This window comes from Schistocerca serialis, chromosome 6 (assembly GCF_023864345.2).
Source record: "Schistocerca serialis cubense isolate TAMUIC-IGC-003099 chromosome 6, iqSchSeri2.2, whole genome shotgun sequence".
Taxonomy (NCBI): Eukaryota; Metazoa; Arthropoda; class Insecta; order Orthoptera; family Acrididae; genus Schistocerca; species Schistocerca serialis.
Genome location: NC_064643.1, coordinates 312,238,540 through 312,248,619, shown reverse-complemented (window position 1 = coordinate 312,248,619; position 10,080 = coordinate 312,238,540).

Below are 10,080 nucleotides of genomic sequence, written 5' to 3'. Positions count from 1 at the left end.
TCATACCAATATGTTCCTGGAGTACGTTAATTTTGAGGTTGAAACCATTCAGGAAGGGGCCCTCGTACAGACAAAGAGGTCATCTCGGAAAAGGCTGAGAGTCGATTCTCAACACAAAATTAAACAGAAGAGGGGTAATTTGGGAGAAGAGTATGTTTCTCATACAGGAGCAACTGTAAGTAAAACAACTGTGGGACCTAATTGCCAGTGCCCTCATAAATGTTTTGAAAAAGTAGGAGATTTGAATGTGATGAAACTATTCAAAACATTTTGGGAAGTAGGTGATTTTAACATTCAAAATGCATACTTATTTGGTGCAAGAAAGCTTTTCTTGCCATTCATGGTCTACATATCAATCGCGGTCGTGTCGAAAATATACAGAAGAAAATCGCGTCCAGATCGACCATGCCACCCTACGACAAATGGGGCAAGCATACTGTACGTCCGCATGCTTACTCTGAAACTAGTATTAACCATGTCAGGGAACACATCGACAAAATACCGAAATACGAGAGTCATTACAGACACTCAAATAGTCGTGCCAGATTGTACATGGGCACAGATGCAACAATCGCTTCCTGTTATGAGCACTATAAGAATGTTTTCTGCAAGGAGATGTCCTATGAGTCTGTATCTGCAGACAAGTACAGGCGAATTTTCACTGAAGAGTACAACATAGGAGTAAAGTCACCCAAGAATGATACGTGTAAGATTTGTGACATGCTCAAAGTGCAAATTGAGACAACTGAAAGTAAGTCTGGAGCATCAGTTGGAATTACACCAACGTCGGGCAGAAACATGGCAAGCTAACATTGCCATCCAGACAAAACAAGCAGAAGCAGACAGTAATCTACAAGATGTGACTTTTGACTTGCAGCAGACTCTCCCAGTTCCTAAGTTAACTAGTGGTCCAGCTTTTTACAAAAGGAAGATTTGATTGTATGATCTCAATGTTAATGATTGTGTCAAGAAGAAAGGGCGCTGCTTTTTGTGGAATGAGACTACTGCTGCCTGTGGATCAGAGGAAATTTTGAGCTGCTTTTTACGTTACTTTGAGGAAAACGACATAAAAGGAGAGACTCTCATTGCAATATCTGGTAACTGCTGTGGCCGAAATAAAAACTGGAACATGGTACTGTTTTGGAAATATCTAATTTCAACTGGTAGATTTCGTGTGATTGAACACCACTTCCCCGTGAGCGAGCACACAATGTTGCCGTCTGATAGAGATTTCGCGACAACTGAAAATTACGTTCGCCGACAAGTACAAGATGTGTACAGTCCAGATCAATGGTGCAAGATCATCAAGAAGTCAGCTAAGAAGAATCCATTGATTGTATATAATATGAAAAGAGAGGATTTCTATCAAATACGACACTCTAAAGAAGCATTTGCCTTCAGAAAGAAGGCAGTTGATGGTCGAGATGTCAACCTAAGGAAAGTATGTAGGTGGAAGGTGACCTCCGAATATCCATCATCTTTATTCATCAGCGAGAAATTTTGTCATGATATTTGACATAAAATAAGCTTCAGAAAACGTGGAAGGCAAGGACCAGTTCCTATGCTTCGACTTAAATAAAATGGGCCAAGACTTATTGAAAAGAAGAAAGTTGCTGATGTCCTGTCGCTCCTAAATTACATACCTCCTGTCCACCATGGATTTTTCCTGTCACTAAAGCCAACAGTTTTGGATGAAAAAGACATTAGTAATGAGAGTGATGAATGATTTTGCAGTTTCAGTAAAGTGTTGAAGACTTACTGTAAAATTTAATATGTAATGTTCTATCACTATGTGTTGTTAATGGTGTATGGTAATGTAATAATTTTTGTATATTTCATTTGTTTTAGTCAGTTCTGAGTTTCATTTATGTCTATATAGTAGAAGATAGATGTTAGAATCACTACAGAATAAAGGACTGTTCAAAAAAAATTATTCAGATTTGCAGATCAATTGAAACTTTAGATGCGCTGTATCTCGAAACTGTGATTTTGGCGCTTACCATTTTGTTCCCCCGAGCAGCTCATTTTACAAAAAAGCAGAAAATTTTGACAGATCACCCATGACACTGTGAATAGTCAGAATAGCCTGTATGATGGCAAACCAAGACTCTGGATGTTCAGGTTGAAGTAACAGCAGTCAGATAATGAAAGCTGTGATGTAGGAACATCACTGAAGTTGAGTCTGCATGATGCAAGGCTATGTGATCTGGGGGTCTCACTTCAGAACTCCATTGATCATACACAGCATGGGAGATTAACCACAATTCTTCTCATGTGACCCGGTATGGCCAACCAGGTTGGGGAAAGAAATCAGTTCATTTGTTCAATTTCTTGTGTGGAAGCACATTTACATGTACCTTTACATCATATTTCACAAGCCACTTACTGGGATGTGGCGGAGGATACTTCTGGTACCAGTTCCGATACCACCACCCCTCAACTATTCACAAACGGTGCATGGGAAGAACGGTAGTCAGTAGGCCTATGTATTGGTGCTAATTTCTTGAATTTTCATGGTCATTTCACAAGACATTTATGGCAGGAAGTATGTTGTCCAACTCTTCCTGGAAAGTGCCCTCTTGAAATTTCAATTGCAAACCTCTCTGCAATGCACAATGCCTCTCTTGTAATAACTGCCAATGGAGTTTGTTGGGCATCTCGGTAACGCTTCATGCTGACTAAACGATGAACTGACGAAACACGTTGGATCTTCTCTATTTGGAATGTGTATGCGGTGTAGTCTTGGTAGTCAAATTTCAAACAAAAATGTGGTTCAGTGGCATCAACACAGTTCTATGCCAAAGTAGTTTGATCCATCTGATTAGTGAAGTCAGTAAGAACAAAGGATTGAGTAAGAATTAAAGGATTGTGCCACACTAATTTGTTGTAAATTTTCTAGTCATCCACCTGTATCAGAGGAGAAACATTATCACTCTTACATTTTACCCCACAAATAATCTGCTCCGTATCATTCTTCACACCTTGTAATCTAATAGAAACAGTATTTGACTGGGCAAAAGGCCCCAGTAACCTTTATGTAGGTGTGATAATATCCAAGTACTGTTGCAACAAACCACTTTATTAACATAAATATCAGACACCAAAAAATACATGTGAGCTTAGACCAGATACATGAGCAGAGAAAACAAACAAATTAAAACAAGGATATAAAAGCTTGCATGTTGTTCCTTAGTCTATGATTTTAGATGCAACTTCTATCTTTGCAGGTTATTGTCCCCACAGTCATTGCAGTTTTATATACCCTTGGTCATTTTTGTGCCAAGAGAATCGAAATTGATAGCTGGTTTTCAGAAAACTGAGGACCACAGTTCTTTCACAGTACAATGTCAAGAGGTAGGGACATTATTAGATTTCAAGGAACAGAGGTCCATATGATGGATACGTTTGTTTCAGTTTCAGATGTTTGGAATCACAAAGAATGTTAAGAAAGATATGAGAATATTTATGCTTAGGAACAGTGACAGGATACAAACTGCAGAGTACTTGACTGTTCAACATCAAATACTCAGTTCTGAGAACAAAGATGTGGAGCACAAACGGATGAAATTCAAAAGTATTGTGTGATACAACTTAAAAAAGTATGTGCTGAATCAGGTTTTGAGGGATGGGAAGCCCCATCACGGTCTAGTAGGCACTGAAACCAAAGAGAGCTTCATCACAGATTTAAGTAATTCAAATACCAGATGAATCAAGTAGACAAATACAAGATGAATCAAGTGAAAATGACCATAAACGGAGCAACAAGAAAAGCATTCAATGAGTTTGAAAATAAAATTTTGCCAACTGATCTGATGAAAACTCTTAAGAAGTTTTGGTCTCGTGTAAAGTCAGTAAGTGGATCAAAATCATCTATTCAGTAGCTCAGTAATCGTAATGGTACAAAAACAGAAGATGACACAGAGAAGTCTGAAACACAGAATTCAGTCTCCCAGTTTCACCATGGAAGAGTGTAAAACCGTATCTCCTTTCAAACATCATATGAATGTCAAAATAACAGGTAGTGAGACAAGTGATCACAGAATGGAAAAGCAACTATTGCTTAATACTGGAAAGCCATCTGGACCAGGCAAGATACCTGTGAGAATGGAAAGAGACTGTGTGAAAGAACTTCTTTCTCTTCTTACTGTAGGCCACAAGAACAATGAAGGGTACTTAGTGACTGGAAAAAAAGCGCAGGTGATTACTGTTTTCAAGGTGGGTCACAAGACAGATGCAGATTGTTAAAGGTCTGTATCACTGACACCAATCTGATGTACATTTATGGAACATGTTTTATGCTCAAGTATTGTGACAAGTTCGAAGAATGAAAATTTCCTATATGCAAATCAATGTGGACTTCGCAAACAAGGATCTTTTGAAATTCAACTCAGCTGACTCTGTTTGTTAGTGAGACAGAGTGTTATAGACATCAATACATAGGTGGATACCATGTTATTTGTCTGTAGGACTGTTGTTGGCCAAGTTTTGTGACTGAATTCAGGACTCCATTGCAGATAGAACAGAAGGTGTCAGTAAAAGGAAAATGCTAACCCTTTGTTCAGTTACAATTGGAATGATCATTTTATCTGCTGTGTTTTCAAATACATCACATGATAGCAACTTGTAGTTTCATATGCACCATTAGAAAGTGCTTTTTACTATCTACACTTGTTGTCTAATTGTATTTATGCCCATGCCATTGAATTTAACTGAACATGTAACATACCACACTTCAAAAAATGCTTCTGTGGGTTAGCACTTTCTTCCAACAACCTCTTCCTCTCAACATTTCCCTCTTAAAAATACAAAATCAGCAAACATAAAGATAATTTCAGGAGTATCCCAAGGAAGTGTGATAGGATGGTTACTGTTCACAACATATACAGGATACAGACAAAAATTTCACCAAAAGTGTTGGGCAGAAAGACAGCATCAAACAGAGGAATTCGAGTATAGGAGTTAAGGGTCATGGTTGCATATTTACAGCTCTACATGCATTGATATCAACTACAGCTAGGTGATGGTCTTTGAGTTTGAAATTTGTTTATGTTTTCCACATGGAAACAAACTGCACTCTACTAAATGTCGCTAGGTGTGACTGATGTGCAATGTACAACTGGACGTATTCAGTTGGTACTGTGTTCTGACTAGAGTAAGTACCAGCAACTGAATGAGTGTTGTGGAGCAGCAACATGGATTGTGGTTTCACGTGGAATGAGCTAAGTGACTTGCACTTGTCCTACAGTGCTGTTCATGGTGATGCAAGGGTGGCTCATAGGATTTATCAGAAACCTTATTCACATTGCAAGCTGCCTCAAAAAAATACTTTTGTGTCAGTTAACAGACATATGAGAGAGACAGAATCACTGCACTCTAATAAGCATGATACAGGTAGGAGATACATCGTTCATAGAGTTGAGCTTGACGAAGGCGTGTTACACTGCATAGAGCAATATCCAACAACAAGTACCAGATGAATCACTCATTGACAATCATCATAAGATTGGTCTAAATCCTTTCCAGCAACAAAAGGTATAAGCTGTAAGTCTGGACCACTACCGTAGGTGTCTGGAATTTGTTGACTGATTCCTAGAATAAGTAGCACAACATCCACATTTTCCTGAACATGTTTTGTTTATAGATGAGGCTTGCTTTACCTGTCAAGGCATTTTCAATTTACACAACAGCCACATTTGGGCACTACGAATCCTCATGTAACGTATGTCCATGGTCATCAAGAGCGATTCACTGTAAGCATCTGGGTGAGAAATGCAAAAGACTCACTCATTGGCCTCTACATGTTATGTCAAAGGTTGAATGCTCACACATACCTTGTGTTTTTGCAAGTATCGACTGCATCCCTGGGGGATGTATCGCTTGGAGCTAGGCTGAACCTTTGATTACAACATGACAGCACCACTCCACATTTTGCACTTACTGTCTAAGGTCTCATTGACAGGACATTTGCAGACAGATGGATTGGACACAGTGGACCAAATAGTGGCTTCCACATTTGCCATACTCAACACTGCAGCATATAACACCAGTTAAGGATGATCAGGACTTGGCAGCTCACATTATGGCAGCAGCAGAAGTGATTCAGAGCACTTCTGATGTATTTCAGAGAACATGCCAATCCCTGCATCACTGCTATGTTTCAGTGTGAACGGTGATCAGTTTGAACATTTGCTATGACATATATTAATTAACTGGTTGTAAATCTGTCTATAAGAGCATGCTCATTTGTCATTTAACTGGACTTTTTTTGGACATTTTGCGACATGACACATGGACATGTGATTGTTTCATTTCTAAAGAAGTGCTGTACGGTATGTCAGCTAAGTATGATACATATGTATGTGATGCTTTAAGTTTTTCTTGTTCTCATTGTGATGATTAGTTGGTCCAAATATTTTATTTATTTATACAGTTTCTGTGAATTACTTTTCATTTTGAATAAAGATGTTCATATGTTAGATTCCAATTACGTTTACGTAGTGCTGAAAATATGCAACTGCCACCCCATGTACCTATATTCAAATTCCTTCATTTGAAGCTGTCTTTCTGCCCTGCACTTTCGCTCAAGTTGTATTCCCTCATCCCATATAAATGATCTAGTGTCTAGTAGATTTACACTACAGCACAAATTACAAACATGGTGAGTTAGTACACAAACATATGAAGAGCAAGTGCCAGAAAAATAGAACAGAGAAGTGCATACCAAAAGATAAAACACATTGAAACATATCACTGCTGTCTATGTCCACTGATTGATATCACTTGTTGCTACACTCTTAAGTCATTCTTCCTCTCACAAGGGAACCTCCCCATCGCACCCCCCTCAGATTTAGTTATAAGTTACCACAGTGAATAGACCTTGAAAAACTGAACACAGATCAATCGAGAAAACAGGAAGAAGTTGTGTGGAACTATGAAAAAATAAGCAAAATATACAAACTGAGTAGTCCATGTGATACATAGGCAACATAAAGGACCGACAGACCTCAGGAGCGCCGTGGTCCCGTGGTTAGCGTGAGCAGCTGCGGAGCTAAAGGTCCTTGGTTCAAGTCTTCCTTCGAGCAAAAAGATTAATTTTTTATTTTCAGACAATTATGAAAGTTCAGGCACTCACACATAATCAACTTCGCTCTCCAAAATTGCAGAACATGTTCAGATTTGCTTGGACATATGCAGGATTTGACGGTCTACACATGGAAAAATTTGAAAACGTAAAAAACATATGTTTTGACAGAGCACAGGGAAAAGTGTGCGAGTGTGAGACTTTTGGATTCATTTGTTGCAGTTTATGTGACAAACTCTTACGCTTTCATCACTTTTTTGGGAGTAATTATCACATCCACATGAAAACCTAAATCGGGCAATGAAGAAGAATCTTTTTACTCATTCACCAAGTGTACAAGTTAGGTGGGTCGACAACATATTCCTGTCATGTGACGCACATGCCGTCACCAGTGTCGTATAGAATATATCAGACGTGTTTTCCTGTGGAGGATTCGGTTGACCTATGACCTTGCGATCAAAAGTTTTCGGTTCCCATTGGAGAGGCACGTCCTTTCGTCTACTAATCACACGGTTTTGCGGTGCGGCCGCAAAACACAGACACTAAACTTATTACAGTGAACAGAGCCGTCAATGAACGAATGGATAGATCATAACTTTGCTAAAATAAGGAAAAATTTTTCGCTTGAGGGGAGACTTGAACCAAGGACCTCTCGTTCCGCAGCTACTCACGCTAACCACAGGACCACGGCGCTCCTTATCTCGGAATGTCCATGATGTTGCCTATCTTCGCGTGGACTACTCAGTTTGTATATTTTGCTTATTTTTTTATAGTTCCACACAACTTCTTCCTGTTTTCTCGATTGATCTGGATTCGGTTTCTCAAGGCCTATCCACTGTGCCAACTTATAACTAAATCTGAGGGGGGTGCGATGGGGAGGTTCCCTTGTCAGAAGAAAGAACACCAAAATTTCTGATTAACTCTTTTTCAGAATCTGCTGACTGGACCATATTTACGGTTTTTTCACTGTCAGATGAGTGTATTTAGGATGCAAATACTTGTGCTAGAGAAGCAGCTGTGATTTTGGAAGATGATGATGGAGTGAGAGGATGGCATAAAGAGGAAAAATTTGTATCACTGAAAATGGCATCTATCTTGCAGAGAATAGAGGTTGTATCAGCGAAGGATAGTAGAAATTTTGTTCTGATATTGAATAGTTTTACAAAACGTGTCAGTTATTTTAAAAAATGATCAACAGACTCAAAAGTATTTTCCATTTTCAAATGGATGTTGCTGGACTCGAAGCCTTTTTGGGCTGAAGACAGGAAAGTAAAATACCTGTAAGATAGAGCATTATGACAGTGCATTATTTGACCAGTTTTGTTTCCTCAGCCAGTTCACTGTATCACAAGTGAGCAAGAATAGTTATAATTGCTCTAGTAAATCATGTCAGGAGAAATGGACCAATTTCTTTGAACAGTAAGAGTGCCTAGAGCAGTATTTACAATTAATAAATCTGTGCAAATTCATCTTTAGTGTTTCAGGACACAATGCAAACATGGAAAGCGTACTGTCTCTCATGAATGTCCAGTGTACTGAGGTACAAAACAGAGTATAAGTATCAACGGTCTAGGCAATAGTAAAATGAATGTGTGTATGTCGATGAAATGAGCAGCTCTGACTTTTATGGTAATGCCATTCAGCAATAGGGTCTTCTCTCTGAAGCTTGGAAATATGGTAAATACTAAAAGTTGAAGAGAGCCGAAAATTTAGAATTGAATTTTGTTGGTTGTATACAACCAAAACTCTGTACTTTAAATATTTAATTATTTGTCTCATAATGCAAAGATGCTAAAAAAACAGAAGCAGGGCGACTTAATATGTTGTCACAAGCTTTGTTGTTGTGATGTTCTTTCTTTTTTTATTAAATTAATTACACATAACATTAAGTTAGATTTATTTATTTATTAAATCAGTTGAATGCAGCTTTGGGTCTTCACAACAGTGTGGACTGGCTGCAGTTAGCTGAAGCGATCCTCAACATACTACGTTAAATGAGAGCATGCAGATAAGCACGTGTCAGGCAGTGCTTCAGCTCTGCAGCTGAGTCAGCAACTGCAAAACAGATACCTGCTAATCGCATTACACACAACAAATGAATTTGTAATCAAGTGATCACAAGTGGCAATGTTGATGATCTACCACATGAGCAGGCCCACTAATATGAACACGCTAGAATGGAAATGTGATAATTCTAACAATAAAGGAATAGTGCCAGTTCTAAATTCTGTACTACTGGGATAACAGATAATTGTCTGCACTGCTTCTAAGTAGCCACATTGGAATCTGTAAAGTTTTGTCTGATTAGTTATGTATCTTTGTTTTGTGGAAAAGATTGGAAGAATACAATTAGGTCTACTAGTTCACCAAAAAATTTTTAATTTATGCATCATGAATTTGAGTACTTCTGAGTGCAGTTGATCGGCGAAACAATAAATGTACAAATGTTCCTTTGCATTAAAACTTTTATTCAGCTACATCCTGTATAGACTTGAGACAGTGATGTGGTGAGTCCACAACTTTCTTCTCCACCTCTTCCTACCAGGTAAGGGGATTAGGATTCTGGGTTTTTAGTAATGATTCCTCTAGATGGCCCATGAATAGGTTGGCATAGGATGGTGCCATAGCCATACCCCGGATTTGTTTGTAGGTAATACCCTCAGAGGAGTAGTAATTGTTTTACGAGGATATAGTTGGTCATCACGACTAGGAAGGAGGTTGTTGGTTTGGAATCCATAGGGCGTTTGGAAAGGTAGTGCTCAATAGCAGTAAGGCCATGGGCATTAGGAATGTTAGTGTACAGGGCTGTGGCATCAATAGTGATGGGCAGGGTACCATGTGGTAAAGGGACAGGAACTGTGGAGAGTCGGTGGAGGAAATGGTTGGTATCTTTCAAATAGGAGGGTAGGTTCTGGGTAATAGGTTGAAGGTGTTGGTCTGCAAGAGCAGAGATTCTCTCAGTGGGGCCACAGTAACAGGCCACAGTGGGGCATCCCTCC